This window comes from Elephas maximus, chromosome 8, assembly GCF_024166365.1.
Source record: "Elephas maximus indicus isolate mEleMax1 chromosome 8, mEleMax1 primary haplotype, whole genome shotgun sequence".
Lineage (NCBI taxonomy): Eukaryota > Metazoa > Chordata > Mammalia > Proboscidea > Elephantidae > Elephas > Elephas maximus.
Window position 1 is genome coordinate 27,181,672 of NC_064826.1, and position 16,295 is coordinate 27,197,966.

The 16,295-nt window shown below is 38.7% G+C and overlaps 1 protein-coding gene and 1 pseudogene across 2 annotated transcripts in view; both read left to right on the top strand.

Annotated features, from left to right (window-relative positions):
* Positions 1-16,295, top strand: part of CADPS2 (calcium dependent secretion activator 2) — a 608,633-nt gene that overhangs the window by 334,228 nt on the left and 258,110 nt on the right. The gene's annotated exons all lie outside the window — the stretch shown is intronic.
* On the top strand, positions 1,994-8,357 carry LOC126082078 (28S ribosomal protein S7, mitochondrial-like; annotated as a pseudogene).

Below are 16,295 nucleotides of genomic sequence, written 5' to 3' on the forward strand. Positions count from 1 at the left end.
ATACAATGAAATACTATTCAACAATAAAAAGAAATGAGTTATTGGCTCACACAGCAACATAGTTGAAACCTAAATGCAAGTAAAAAAAGTCAGACCCAAAAGACTGCATACTTTATGATTCCATTTGTTCTAGAAAAGACAAAACTATGGGGACAAAAAACAGATGAATGTTTCCCAGAGATTGAGCAAGGGGGGTGTGGTTGACTACAAAAGGGTGCACGGGAATTTTTGGGGTTAAGGAGCTGTTCTGTACAGTTGGGATGTTGGATGCATGATTGTATGTATTTGCTGAAACTCATGGAACTATGTATCACAAAGAATGTACTTAAATGTATGCAAGTTAAAACACACAAATATCAACAAGAATCTGAGGGCATCCCAGCATGGAATGCAGCTAATGACAATTGAATTTAACTGTATTACAAATATATGCCATAACTGCTCTGAGGGGGTGGTAGGAGAAGGAGCAGATCTAAGTAGCCTAAGGGAAAAATAGTCACCTGAGAAACACTACCTTAACCAAATGATGAAACTTAACACCATCAGTGATGTCATACGCATATCATGTACCCCCAATACGATGTGAGGAGAAGGATACATGTCAACTCTGGAATTCTTTCTAAAAACCCCAGTGTAAACCCAGTCTAACCATGAGAAAAACATCTGACAAGCCCAGCTGGGGGAACATTCTACAGGATACCAGGCCAGCTCTCTTCAAGACTGTCAAAATCATAAGTCTAAGGAACTGTCACAGAGCAGAGAAATCTAAGGAGACATGACAGATAAATGCAGTGTCATGTCATGGATTGGATCTTGGAACAGAAAGAAGACATTAATGGAAAAACGTGAAATCTGAGTAAAGTCTAGAGTTTAGTTAATAGTAAAGTAGCCATGTAAGCATCTTAGTTTTCACAAATGTACCATAATAACATATGCTGTTAATTATGGGGGAAACTGGGAGAGAGGTATACAGGAACCCTCAATACTGCCTTTACATCTTTTCTGTCAATCTTAAATTATTCCAAAATATAAAGCTTAAGTAAAAAAAATTATAATAAAGAAGCCTTCGAAGTAATTTTTTCAAAATACTTCAGGTTGTATTTTCTAAGAAAAGAACATTTTCTTCTATCGCCTTAATTCCATTATCACAATAGTAAGTTTAATGTTGATTCAAGATATGTGATATATAGTCAATACTCAGAGTTTCCTAACCCCAAAAATCTCTCTAAAAGCTGGTTTTCCCCCAGTCCAGGATGCAGTCAAGGATCATGCATTGCATTTGTTTGTCATGGCTCTTTAGTCTCCTTTATTTAGACTGAGTCCCTTTGCCTTTTGTTCTGTTTTCCTTTTTTTTGTTTGTTTGTTTGCTTGCTTGCTTGCTTTCATGATAGTGACATTTTTAAAGACTTCAGAGTGGTTGTTCTGTAGACTGTTTCTCATTCTGAATTTCTCTTGCTGTTTCCTTGCGTAAATATTTTCAGCAAGAACACCACCTAGATGTATTCCCGTTGCATCGTATCCGGAGTCCTATAATAGCAATTTTTGCCAATACTGGTAGTGTTAAGTATGATCACTTGGTTAAGGAGGCATCTTCCAATTCTCTTCCCTTTAAAACACCTTTTTTATCTTTCGTATTTAATAAAAATCTGTGGGTGTTACTTAGAGATTCTTCAACTACCTTTCACCTGTGGTGTTATCTACAAACTCATTTTTTTTTTTAATTCAGTGTATTATAATCAATTTCTGTAATTATTCTTTTGTGATGATCATATTGTTCCAAAGGCTTGTGTGTGTGTGTGTGTGTGTGTGTGTGTGTGTGTGTTTCCTCTTCATTCCTTTTTCTTTTTAAACATGGGCCCATCAGTCTTTGCTTTCTGGTACATGAGATGTTACAGGCTCACCTTGTCCCCCTGCACCACACCTGTAATTAGCCCTGATTCTTTTTAGTGGTAATGGAATTTAAAAGTCAATATTCTGTGTATCAGTGTGATGGTGGTCGGGCCTGGCCCTGGGTGTGCAGAGTGTTGTCCTGCAGCTTCCAGGGCTAACCCAAGTGAGATGGAGTTGCTATGGCCCTGAATACCAGGATCCCCAGACTGATAAGGAATATTACCGCAAGCCCATGGCCAAGCTGACTAAGGAGGAAAAGTATGAGCAGGAGCTCAGTAAGACTCAGGTCATCAAAAATGCCCCAGCGACCAAAATAAGCTCTGTGTTTGAAGACCCAGTGGTCAGTAAATTCACCAACATGATGACGAAAGGAGGAAACAAAGTGCTGGCCAGGTTCCTCATGCTACAGACCCTGGAAACTGTGAAAAGGAAGCAATTTGAGAAGTACCATGCTGCTTCTGCAGAGGACCAGGCAACCACTGAACACAATCCGAACACCATCTTCCACCAGGCTCTAGAAAACTGTGAGCCTGTGATTGGGCTGGTACCTATTCTCAAGGTCAGCCTCTTCTACCAGGTTTTCGTGCCCCTATCCAACTGGCATCGCTGCTTCCTGGGCACGAAGTGGATGCTCACTGAGTGCTGGAGGGAAGAAGCACCAGCAGATGCGATGCCGGAGAAGCAGTCACATGAGCTGCTACAGGCTTTCCACAACCGAGCCTGGTAAACAAGAGGAAACACAACATGCACAAGATGGCCCGCTACCAATGGTGTTAGAGAGAGGATCAAGGCTCCTCTACCCTAGGGAGTCAACAACTGCCATTCCCTGACACATCGCAATAATCAGCCCAGCCTTTCTACCCTAGTCCAGGAAAGAGGGAAGCATGTTGAAAAGTGGGTTAAGGGTGCAGCTCCTTTATAACTGCAGGCCTCACGAAGATTGGACAGCATGCCAGTTGTTCATTAATCCCTCTTTCTTTGAGGGCTAGAACATGCTCCCCTTAGCCCATGTCCTTGCTAAGGGGGAACATGCTGACTTGAGGAATTCCACCAAGAAATTCAGGGCCCATCCAGCCTCCTCTTCTCTCAGCTTGGAGTGGACCTTTGGCTGATATGAAAGAAAGCAGTTTTAGTATCAGAAAAGGCTTATTGACTAGTGTAGCATGTGGTACAGTACAGCCATTCATTGAAATCAACTGGAGAAAATAGGCTTATTTCCAAAGTGGTCCTTATATAGAATGTATAAAAGCCCCCCCCCCCAAAAAAGAGATCCTATATATCATCACTTCATAGTTAAAAAAACATTTTTAAATCCAAGAGCGTCTCGAGAAGACAAAGTATTATAATGACAGGTGCAAAGAGCTGGAAATGGAAAACCAAAAGGGAAGAACACGCTCGAAGTTTCTTAAGCTGAAAGAACTGAAGAAAAAATTCAAGCCTCGAGTTGCAATAGCAAAGGATTCTATGGGGAAAATATTAAACGACGTAGGAAGCATCACAAGAAGATGGAAGGAATACACAGAGTCATTATACCAAAAAGACTTAGTCAATGTTCAACCATTTCAAGAGGTGGCATATGATCAGGAACCGATGGTACTGAAGGAAGAAGTCCAAGCTGCTCTGAAGGCATTGGCAAAAAACAAGGCTGCAGGAATTGATGGAATATCAATTGAGATGTTTCAACAAACAGATGCAGTGCTGGAGGCACTCACTCGTCAATGCCAAGAAATATGGAAGACAGCTTCCTGGCCAACTGACTGGAAGAGATCCATATTTATGCCTATTCCCAAGAAAGGTGATCCAACCAAATGTGGAAATTATAGAACAATATCATAAATATAACATGCAAGCAAAATTTTGTTGAAGATCATTCAAAAACGGCTGCAGCAGTATATTGACAGGGAACTGCCAGAAATTCAGGCCAATTTCAGAAGAGGACATGGAACCAGGGATATCATTGCTGAAGTCAGATGGCTCCTGGATGAAAGCAGAGAATACCAGAAGGATGTTTACCTGTGTTTTATTGACTATGCAAAGGCATTCAACTGTGTGGATCATGACAGATTATGGATAACTTCGCGAAGAATGGGAATTCCACAACACTTAATTGTGCTCATGAGGAACCTTTACATAGATCAAGAGGTAGTTGTTCGGACAGAACAAAGGAATACTGATTGGTTTGAAGTCAGGAAAGGTGTGTGTCCACGTTGTATTCTTTCACCATACCTATTCAATCTTGTATGCTGAGCAAATAATCTGAGAAGCTGGACTATATGAAGAAGAATGGGGCATCAGGATTGGAGGAAGACTCATTAACAACCTGCGTTATGCAGATGACACAACCTTGCTTGCTGAAAGTGAGGAGGACTTGAAGCACTTACTCATGAAGATCAAAGACCACAGCCTTCAGTATGGATTACACCTCAACATAAAGAAAACAAAAATCCTCACAACTGGACCAATGAGCAACCTCATGATAAACGGAGAAAAGATTGAAGTTGTCAAGGATTTCATTTTACTTGCATCCACAATCAACAGCCATGGAAGCAGCAGTCAAGAAATCAAAAGACGCATTGCATTGGGCAAATCTGCTGTAAAGGGTCTCTTCAAAGTGTTGAAGAGCAAAAATGTCACCTTGAAGACTAAGGTGCCTCTGACCCAAGCCATGGTGTTTTCAATCACATCATATGCATATGAAAGCTGGACGGTGAATAAGGAAGAACAAAGAAGAATTGATGCCTTTGAATTGTGGTGTTGGTAAAGAATATTGACTATACCACAGACTGCCAAAAGAACGAACAAATCTGTCTTAGAAGAAGTACAACCAGAATGCTCCTTAGAAGCAAGGATGGCGAGACTATGTCTTACATACTTTGGACATGTTTTCAGGAGGAAACAGTCCATGGAGAAGAACATCATGCTTGGCAGAGTACAGGGTCAGTGGAAAAGAGGAAGACCCTCAACAAGGTGGATTGACACAGTGGCTGCAACAATGAGCTCAAGTATAACAACGATTGTGAGGATGGCTCACGACCAGGCAGTGTTTCGTTCTGTTGTGCACAGGGTCACTATGACTTGGAACTGACTCAACAGCACCTAATGGCAACAACAACAACAAATCAATATATTTATTTTCTGTCTTAGAATACATGCAAAATAGTTTCAGAAATACTGTACCAATACCACTATGAACAATAAACTTACAAAATAAAGTTCAGTGTTTTTTTTGCAGTTCTTTTTTGTCCTTGGAATATATCCCAGTAAGTGTGTATGTTTGATTACCCGGTCCAAGAGCACCTCAGTGTGATAGAAGATAAAAGTTCTCTTTTATATTCTAACAGTGCAAATCACCTAAGAAGCTATGGTTCAGTCATTATGGGGAGATTTTCATCAACAAATCCATCAGATAATGGCTCTCACCTAAGCAAATAACAGAAGGACTTATGTGATCAGTTTTTCTAGACTGAAGTAAGATTGACTGTCTTGATTTGCGACTAAGTGGCTCTGTGATCCGGAGGCATTTATTCTTTGGGTTTCAGGCTCCTTAGTCTGTAAAATGAGTGAGGTAAACAACAAAGCCATTTTATACGATGATTTGAATTTTGTGAGTGTGAGTTTCATTCTCTCTCTAGCCGCCAGTGTACTTTTATTTGTGTTAGTGCTTCTCCACCCTCTGTGTACTTAAGAACCAACTCGAAGAGAGTTTAAGACTCAGGCTGTGGCCCGCACCCAAGATTTTCTTTTAGTTAGTCTGGGGTAGGCTCAGGAAGGGGTATTATTTAAACATTTCCCAAGTGATTCTTATGTGCATATTGGGGTGAGATGCACAGATAGAAGCTGTATCTGAGATACTAATGTGCATCCAGGGTAGAGAACTAGTGACTTATAAGAATAACAACAACAACAAAATGATCGTAGTGTATAGATTGGTAAATGTAAAGCTCAAACTTACATGGGCCTTGGACACCTGACGGTTGTGTTCTTTGGCAAGGACTTGGTTTACAGATTCTCTCTGTGGATGGCAGATGCAAATGCCTGTTTAGGGACATAAAGGTGGCATATGGAGATGTTTCATCCGAATTGGTAGCCAGCCCTCCACCAGGTGCTAAGGGAACACTTGGAGGATGAGCAGGGATTTTTCTCAGGAAACAGTTATGGGTATGTCCTAGCAGGTGAATAGCTGACCAGTCAAGCACCCAGAATTATAATCAAGATGATTTGGGCTTGAAAACCTTCAAAAGAAAGGCTTATCTAATATAACCATATGACAGTCTCAGTCATAGTCCCATGTAACATCTATTTGTGGACCCTGGAGTTTCAGAATGAATTATTGCATAGTATACTAGAAAAAAATTTATTTATTTATTTATTTATTTATTATACTAGATAACTAATTTGCTGAATGGAGATCCTGGATACAAAGTAAATCTTAGAGCCTTTCTACCAAAATAAATTTTTAGTTTTAGAAATGTTGTCATGAGACCTTTCTGATAGTTGTTAGAAAAAAGACCTACTGTCTGTTCATACAGCTGAGTTTATGGCTTGGTCCCACATAATCAGTACACACAGGAGGAGACTGATGCATCTGCCTCCACATGGCTGAAGGAAACACAAGAAGCAGAGAATCTGTTTTCACTTACAGTGCAGTGGTGCCAGACATCTTATCTTTTCTAATTTGATTAAATATTTCAAGACAGCAAAAAGGCTAAAGGCTTGCTCCCTTCTCAGATATAAATTTCGAGAGAAGTAGTTGTTATTTTTAGTTGCCTTCAAGTTGGTTCCGGCTCACAGTAACACTACTTACAACAGAACAAAACACTGCCCAGTCCCATGCCATCCTCACAATTGTTGCTATATTCGAGCCCCCTGTTGTAGCCACTCTGACAGTCCATCTCTTTAAGGGTCTTCCTCTTTTTTGCTCACCCTCTACTTTACGAAACATGATGTCCTTCTCCAGGGACTGGTCCCACCTGATAACATGTCCAAAGTATGTGAGAGGAAGTCTTGCCATCTTCCATTCTCAGGAGCATTATGGCTGTTCTTCCAAGACAGATTTATTCGTCCTTCTGGCCATTCTGTTGCTGTTGAGTTGATTCCTACTCATAGCAACCCAATAGGACAGAGTAGAACTGCCCCATAGGGTTTCCAAGGAGCGGCTGGTGGATTAGAACTGCCAACCTTTTGGTTTGTAGCTGAAGTCTTACCCACTGTGCACCAGGGCCTCCATTCTTCTGGCAGTTCATGGTATATTCACGATATTCTTCACTAAAACTGTAATTCAAAGGCATCAGTTAATCTTTGTCAGTCCTTACACATTGTGCAGGTTTCACGTGCATATGAGGCAATTGAAAACCCACCGTGGCTTGGGTCAGTTGTGCCTTAGTCCTTAAAGTGACATCTTTGCTTTTTAACATGTCACAGAGGTCTTTTGCAGCAGATTTTCCCAATGCAATGTATCATTTGATTTCTTGACTGCTGCTTCCTTGGGTGTTGCTTGTGGATCCAAGTAAAATGAAATCCTTTACAACTTTAATCTTTTGTCCATTTATCATGATGTTGCTTATTGGTCCAGTTGTGAGGATTTTTGCTTTATGTTGAGGTGTAATCCATACTGAGGGCTGTGGTCTTTGATCTTCATCAGTAAGTACTTCAAGCCCTCTTCACTTTCAGCAAGCAAAGTTGTGTCATCTGTATAACGCAGGTTGTTAATGAGACTTTCTCCAATCCTGATGCCTCATTCTTATTCATATAGTCCAGTTCCTCAGATTATTTGCCTCGGCATGCCGATCGGATAAGTATGGTGAAAGGATACAACCCTGACACACACCTTTCCTGATTTTAAACCATGCAGTATCCGCTCGTTCTGTTTGAATGACTGCATCTTGTTCTATGTACAGTTTCCTCATGAGCACAATTAAGTGTTCTGGAATTCCCAATGGTAATGTTCTTGAAATTAAAATTTTCATTTTATTTGTTTCTCTCATGTTTTTCTTACTGTTTGAGTGTTTGTACTTCTATTCAACATTTATTAATAAACCACAAAAAAAAAAATCTATTGCCATCCAGTCGATTCGTACTCGCAACCCTATAGGACAGAGTAGACCTGTCCCATAGGGTTTCCAAGGAGTGGCTGGTGGATTCAAACTGCCAACCTTTTGGTTAGCAGCTGAGCTCTTAACCACTGTACCACCAGGGCTCTTTTTGTAATATGGATATAGTCAAACTTAATAGTTCAAAGTGACAGTCATTATGCTTTCTACATGTCAATACTATTTGGGAACAGCAAGTTGTGGTCAATTTCAGATACATATTAAATATTAAAATAAATGAGCTTTGCTGAACTGATTATTCTATTGAAAGAAACTATCTTTTAAGCCACTTATCAAATCTGAATGTTGCAAGTAAAAATCAGCTTGTATATTTGTCCTTTCCATTGTTGTTTCCTCTGTTTGCTTAAGTATCAAAGGAGAGCCATCCGAGGAATTATTAGAATATGTACAATTTTTGTTTGTTTCTGAAACTTGACAAGAGAAGCTGTTTATTGTTGTATTCAAACAACCATCTTTTTTAGAAGGAAATACTGTCACCTTTGTTGTTGTTAGGTGCCATCGAGTCAGTTCCAACTCACAGTGACCCTGTGTACCACAGAACGAAACACTGCCCATTCTTGAGCCATGCTTACAATTGTTGTTATGCCTGAGCCCATTGTTACAGCCCCTGTGTCAATCCATCTCAGTGACGGTCTTCCTCTTTTTCACTGACCCTGTAGTTTACCAAGCATGATGCCCTTCTCCAGGGACTGATCCTTCCTGACAACATGTCCAAAGTATGTAAGACGCAGTCTCACCATCCTTGTTTCTAAGGAGCAATCTGTTTATACTTCTGCAGAGACAGATTTGTTCATTCTTTTGGCAGTCCATGGTATATTCAGTATTCTTCTACTGTCTCCTTTTAGGAGCTCTAATTCACTAAAACCTGTTGCAGTTGAGTCAATCTGACTAATAGCAACCCTATAGGATACAGTAGAACTGCCCCATATGGTTTCCAGGGCTGTAAATCTTTATGGAAACAGACTGCCACATCTCTGTCCTGTGGAGCAAGTAGTAGGTTCCAACTGCTGACCTTTTGGTTAGCAGCCAAGTGCTCTAACCACCAGGGCTCCTTCTAATTCACTAACCAAACCAAACCAAACACATTGCCTTGAAGTCGATTCTGACTCATAGCGACCCTATAAGACAGAGGAGAACCGCCCCGTACGGTTTCCAACGAGCGCCTGGTGGATTCGAACTGCTGACCTCTTGGTTAGCAGCCGTAGCTTTTAAGCACTACACCACCAGGGTTTCCTCTGCTTCACTAGTCAGTCTCATTTCTCCCTTCTTGCCCCTGTTGTTTGCCTGGAGTACATATATGCTTTTTTTTTTTTTCTCCGTATCTATATAGTTCTGGTCGATTTGAGTTCTCTGTAAATTCCTCATTTTTGTTAAAATTTTTAGGAGCTACATTATTTTTTTAGCTAAATGCAGCAGCATATTTAGCTGATATCCCCCATATATAACTAGTTAGGATTAGAGAATTTAAAACGTGTCTCTAAGTGCCTGCCTTATAGGCAGTTATCCTAGAACTTTTCTCCATATGAAAAAATACATCAGGAATAGATGACAGATATTGAATAATTAACCACCCTAATTTTTCGTGAATAATCATGCAGTTAAATTCATAAAAATCTCTTTAGACATTTCCTTTACTCAAGCAGACAAAATTTGTATTTTAGAATTTAAAAAGAAATGCAAGGATTATCCATGTACATATGAATCCAAAAAGCATTAGAAAAGCTGCTGGCAAAATCATAATTGTAGGTAATTTTCTTCAATATCAAAGAAGAATTTAACGTCCAATTTTACTGAAATAGCCAGGACTAGATGGCTGCTACTCTAGTCAGTAAATAATATAATTTGCTGCAAAATGGAATGGAAGTTCGGTTGCATTTCGTACATGGCTAATTCAATTCACCTTCCACAGGAGACTTTTATTTTTGTTATTTTAGCAAGAAGTAATTGCTTTTCTGAAACTAAAAATCACCGAAAGGTTCTCCTTCCTCCTTTAGTCCTTTCGTATAGCGAACAGTTCCCTCACAAGACTTCGTAGTCCAATCTCACAGGTGAAGGGCCAGAAAAATTCATACATGGTTTGCAAATTCCTTTTAAATTTTTTTTTCAAGTAGCAACTAATTTTATGGCAGGTTCATGAATCGTGCTGTGAAGTGTTACAGAGGGAGCTTGTTCTTTCAATTCTGACGTTAAAGGGAAAGGTGACTTGAGAACTTGCATCAACTGTCCCGCAGCAAGTTTACCTTAGATCTCTGAGGAGCTGGCCAGGATCCTCACTGTTGAAGTAGAGGAAAGCATTTTCTCAGTTTCTAACCACTAAATCGGGGAAGAAAGTTAGGAACAGGCATCCTCCATGGAGGCTTCGTGTGAGCAATTATAGTAGCAGAAGCTGACACTTCACTATTTCCTCAGACAATGGAGGCTCACCTCTGTCCCAGGTAGAACAAATATTAGACGTCCACTGTACTCCTTCCTTACTTCTGGGTGATTATGTAAAAACCACATTATTGTTAGAGCAGAATGTTTTAAACTTAAAGCACTTTGTTTTCTAGGCTAAAGAATTGCCAGCATTTTATGTCTACATATGTATCCATAAAGGATTAGTGAAGCTTTTCATCATAGGTATTTTTTTTCCCATTTGAAAGAAGATAATGAATAATCCGAGGCTCAGTTATGCAATTTGAAATGTAGGCAGGACACACAAAGTTCAGCTAAACACAACTTTAGTATTCACTAACCTTAGCTCCTCTGCACCTGGTTCACGCTCCCTTCCAACTTAGCCATTTGATGACGGTCCTAGGATGTATCTGATTTATGTCAGAAGAAAATTCAAATGCAAATTTCATCTAAATTTTGCCACCACCTAATTCCCAGACTCTTAACCGTTTCTCAAATATAAACCAAAAACCAAACCCATTGATGCCTAGTCAATTCCAACTCATAGCAATCCTATAGCGACCCTATAGGACAGAGTGGAACTGCCCCATAGGGGTTTCCAAGGAGCGCCTGGTGGATTCAAACTGCCAACCTTTTGGTTAGCAGCCGAATGCTTAACCACTAGGGTTTTTCAAATATGACCTATACTAAATCCATATTAAACTATGTATAATTTTCTCAGCAGAAGCCTTTTACTCCTCTGGGTCTTTGCACACACTCATTTCCTAGGTCTTACCTTTCTCCTCTAAGTCTGTCTGTCAGATTCTCATTCCATTTTCAAGATGGTTCAAGCAATACTTGTTGTGTAAAATCTCCCCGCTGTAGAATGAGCCAGTGGTTTCCCTTCCTTTTATTCAGGCCCCATCTTAGCTCATTGAATTACAATCTTTTAAGTGTTTTTTCCTCCCCTTTTTGTGAATATGAATTTCTTGACGTTAGGAACTGTGTCATATTCTATAGAGATGCCTAACAGTGTCTGGAATATAGGAAATGCTTAAACTACACAATCTCGCTAGGAAATTGAGTATTTGCCCTGTAAAGTTGTTAAAAATTGAATCCTGATAAAGAAGCAAATATTTTCAAAGTAATTTGGAGTAAAGATTCAAATGTGTGTGCCGTATGTTATACCTTGATTAAAAAAAAAAAAGTAAGCTGTGTTGTGGGTGTATGTTTGAGTGTATGCACGGATTATCTATTTATTGTTCTACTTGCTAGTGATTTTGTTCTTTTAACTCTAAAGAGTTTACTAGCACAGTTGGTTGAGTTTACAGGAAGTAACTCCATTTAAGACACTCGACGGCACTGGGTTTTTTTTAAGACACTATTAAGACTCAGATTGTGGCTGTCACTAAAATCTTTGTGAAACCAGTGAAGAAGAGAAAGCTGATAGGGTAAAGGTGAGAGTGATCATAGCCTAGTTCATGGAGAAGGGGATACTTATGTAGGGGCCTCATGAAGGGGTACAATCCGATGGTACGCAGTCATCGTGCCTTTGGACTCCCAGTGGTGAAACATTTGTTGGAGACATGTTAACTACAGTTTCTTCCAACTTCGTACATTCACAACTACAGTGACACTTAGCGCTTTAGCTTTTGCTTTCCAACAATAGAAAGTGTTTAGCTTACTCCAGTTGTAACTTTACACAGATCCGAGTAGTCTAATGACATCCTCTAAAATTAACTTTCTTCCTGAAAAGCAGCTTATACACGAAGGCTGCCCCATGGCTATTAGGTCTAATTTCTTTCAGATATGAAGCTGATCTATTTTACTTTTCTCTTAACCTTGAGGCAGGTGAGAATCGAGATAGCTGTTCAAAAGGAAATATATTTAGTCAATAAAGAAGATCTACTGGAAAGAATTATTTCCTGCTTGTCAGAAAGAAAATTTTGGGGAAGAAAATTCTAGCATTATTTGTTGAAAAATCTGTCCTTTCTCCACTGAATCACCTTAGCACCTTTGTTAAAGATTAGTTACCTGTTTATCTGTGGATCTATTGCTAGACTCTCTATTCTGTCCCATTAATCTATATTTCTATCCATATAATAAGTCTTGAACTCAGATAGTGATAGTCCTCCAACTTCCTTTTTTTTTTTTTTTCCGCCCCAAGTGTTTTGGCTATTTTGGGTCCCCTTCATTGCCCTATGGAAACCCTGGTGGCATAGTGGTTAAGTGCTACGGCTGCTAACCAAAGGGTCAGCAGTTCAAATCCACCAGGTGCTCCTTGGAAACTCTGTGGGGCAATTCTACCCTGTCCTATAGGGTTGCTATGAGTCGGAATCGACTTGACAGCACTGGGTTTGGTTTGGTTTTGGTCATTGGCCTATGAATTTAAGACTCAGTATGTCAATTTCTAAAAAAGCTCAGTGTATATACACACACACACACGTATGTATAGATATACACACATATTTGTATATATATATATCTATAAATATATATATACATATATATATGTGTGTGTGTATGCTTCACTGGTTTTGCTTCTCTAGAGAACCCAGCCTAAGACATTCACTTATTAGTTCTATTAGCTTTTTAGTAGATTCATTGGCTTACCCCATAGGCAATCCTATTATCTTCAAATAGAGACAATTGTACTTTGTCCTTTCCAATCTAGATACCTTTTATTTATTTTTGTTGCTTTATTGCAATGGCTAAAATCTCCAATAAAATGTTGAAAAGAAGTGGTGAAAGCAGTCATCCTTGTCTTGTTCCTGACCTTATGGGGGAAAGCATCCAGTCTTTTCCCTTTAGGTATGATATTGGCTGTGGGTTTTTGGTAGATCCTCTTTACCAAGCTGATGAAGTTCCTTTCTGCTGATTTCTGTCTAATCGATTTGGCTCTTATCTTTATTTCTTCTATTCTACTTGGTTTGGGTTTAATTTGCAAATTTTTTTTTTCCTTAAAGTAGAAGCTGAAGTCATTGATTTGAGGGATTTCTTTTTTTTCTAATATAGGCATTTAATGCTGTAAATCCCCACTAAATACTGCTTTAGTGACAGCTCACAAATTTTTATACCTTGTTTTCTCACTTTCATTGAGTTCAGAATACTTCCTTTTATTTTTTTACGCCATCTTTGACCCATAAATTATCAGAAAAGTGTTATGTAGTTTCGAAGCACTTGATCTTTCTGGGATTGGCCCTGCCATAGGAGCCATTAAGTCATGAGCAAGTCACTTAACCTCTGTTCCTCTGCTCATGGGTCTCTCTCCTGCCTTGAACTTCATGCTCCACCACCCTCCCATCTTATCATGTACCTTTCTGAACTCACTCAGTTATTTGGAGCATATGAAAGTATATCACTGAGATTTCTCATACTCTCCTGTCTATCTTTGTATCCCATTATTTAAGTGACAAATCAGGAAGGTTTTCATAAGTCTTATCATTTTGTAAACTGTCAGGTTTTAATTGTTTAGACCTTGCATAGATATCTTGTTGAGATATTGAAAGTCAAATTTCCTATTCTTCAGGTTGGTAGTTGCTTTTTAATATAAATCTGTAACCTATAAATTAGCTGCTGTTATTGTTAGTCACTATCAAGTTGATTTTGACTCATGGCAACCCCATACATGCAGAGTAGAACTGTTCCATAGGGTTTCAATGGCTGTGACCTTTCAGAAACAGATTGTCAGGCCTCACCTCTGGGTGAGTTTGAACTGCCAACCTTCAGTTATTAGTCCAGCATTTAACTGTTTGTACAACCCAGTGTTGTTGTTGTTAGGTGCCGTCAAGTCGATTCTAACTCATAGAGACCCTGTGTACAACAAAACGAAACACTGCTGGGTCCCGTGCCATCCTCCTGATCGTTGTTATGCTTGAGCCCATTGTTGCAACCAAGTGACTCCTTATAAATTAGCCAGTCCCAAAACATTCTGCTATAATTATAGGTTCCATGTTCTTCAGTTTAAGACTGCTACTGAAGTTACTCAAGCTTAGACATTATCTTTTACTCACTTCTTTCCATCATACCATCATACGTTATGGACTGAGAGAAATAAAATTGACTTGACACTAAGGAGTCTCATAGTACTTAATCAAAAGAGTGAGAAGGAAACTAAATAAATTATGTTAATGTTTCTGAAATAATTAAGGGGATAATGTGCTGAGTTGAGGAGAGGATGTAAAATGCAAAGTGCCTATTGTTTTCTTAAAGTAATTTTCCTTAGGTATTCATTTAACTTCAGTGTCAAATTATTTACATAACAAGAGTAATGCCTACTTTTTAAACATGATGTGAGAATTAATTTAAATTTCACAAAGCACTGTGAGACAGATGCTCATTTGAAAGGTTCTCCATAAATGCCAGGCATTATTATAACTAGACTAGTAAAAAGAAAAGCCATAAAGCTACTCATGCACAGTCTTCTAATGGAAACTGTATTGGTAAGGAAATTTAAAGGTTACTGCTATTCATAATTTATGGCTGAGGGGAGTATATCAAGAATAGTAATGATGCCTTCCTGTCTAGATAAATGTTAAGAAATATAGATATAGCCATGATGGAGTATATTGTTCCATCCAAGAAGTATGAAATCCATACCTTACAAGCAATAAAAGTAATATACAAAGGTGAATCGAGACCATTTTCTTTAATTTAGCCAGGAAAAATACAGTGACAAACAAACATGGTTATGTCTTTCAAAATCTTCAAGAAAAGCTTTGAAATAGAATAAATAATCCTTAGTTATTTGAGTATATAAAACTTAACATTTATTAGAAGCACAGTATGCTTGGTAGAGTTCATGCTAAAAAAAATAAAATAACCAGCTTCAGGGTTAATTGTTTTGAAAAGAATTTTGATTTAAGAAAGGAAAGTCCAAGCTTTCAACTAAATGAATTAACTCAAAGTGAAAGAAAGATATTCCCAAAAGATTTCATATTAGTAGAATGCTTCAGAACTCTAGGAGAAATAAGCCTTAACTAAGAAAATAAATGTTCAAGTAATCAGAAACAGCTAGTGATAGAAATCTGTCTAAAAATACCTTTGAATCATGTACTTAATAAGAAATTTAAAAGGCAGGTCGATTTTTCCTTTATAATTAAATCTCAGCTTTATTGTCTATGCATGACTTTCCTATTGCCACAGTAACAAATTACCAAAAGCTTAGTGTTTAAAACAGCACAAATTTATATCTTAAAGTTCTGGAGGCCAGAAGTCCAAGTGGACCTCACTGGGTTAAAATCAAGGTGTCAGCAGGGTTGTATTACCTTTGGGAAAAATCCTTTTTTTTTTTTTTTTTTGGCTTTTCTAGCTTCTAGAGACTGCTTACGTTCCTTGGCTTCTGACCCCCTTCCATCTTCAAAGCCAGCAATGACTCATTGAGTCTTTCTCACATCACATCATTTCAACAGTGACTGTTCTACCTTCTTCTACATTTAAGGACCCTTGTGATTATATCGGGCCCAGTTGGGTAGCCCATAACACTCTCCCTGTCTCAGAGTTAGGCGGTCAGCATCCTTAATCACATCTTCAACCTTAAACCCACCTTGCCATGTAAGGTAAGGTATTCACAGTTCCTGGGATTAGGGTGTGGACATTCTTTGGGAAGTGATTATTCTGCTTACTGTGGTCTACAAATGGAAAGATCAAAGTTTCATAGATGTTTAAAGACTGGCAAATGTATGACATGCAAATTCTGGCATTTACTGCTGTCATTATTTTGTTATCAAATGTTAGTAGTACTTTAGCTGGCAATCGTTTTTCTCTTTTCTTCTTAATGCAGAGTCAGTTGTAGGTTTGCCTAAATCTGAAATTTTAATTTCTTTAAGCATCCTTCCATCCAACCAACCAATAAACTAACCAGTCAACAGATACTTATTGGGTGTCTACTGTAAGATGTCATGGGAACCATGGTGAAGAATG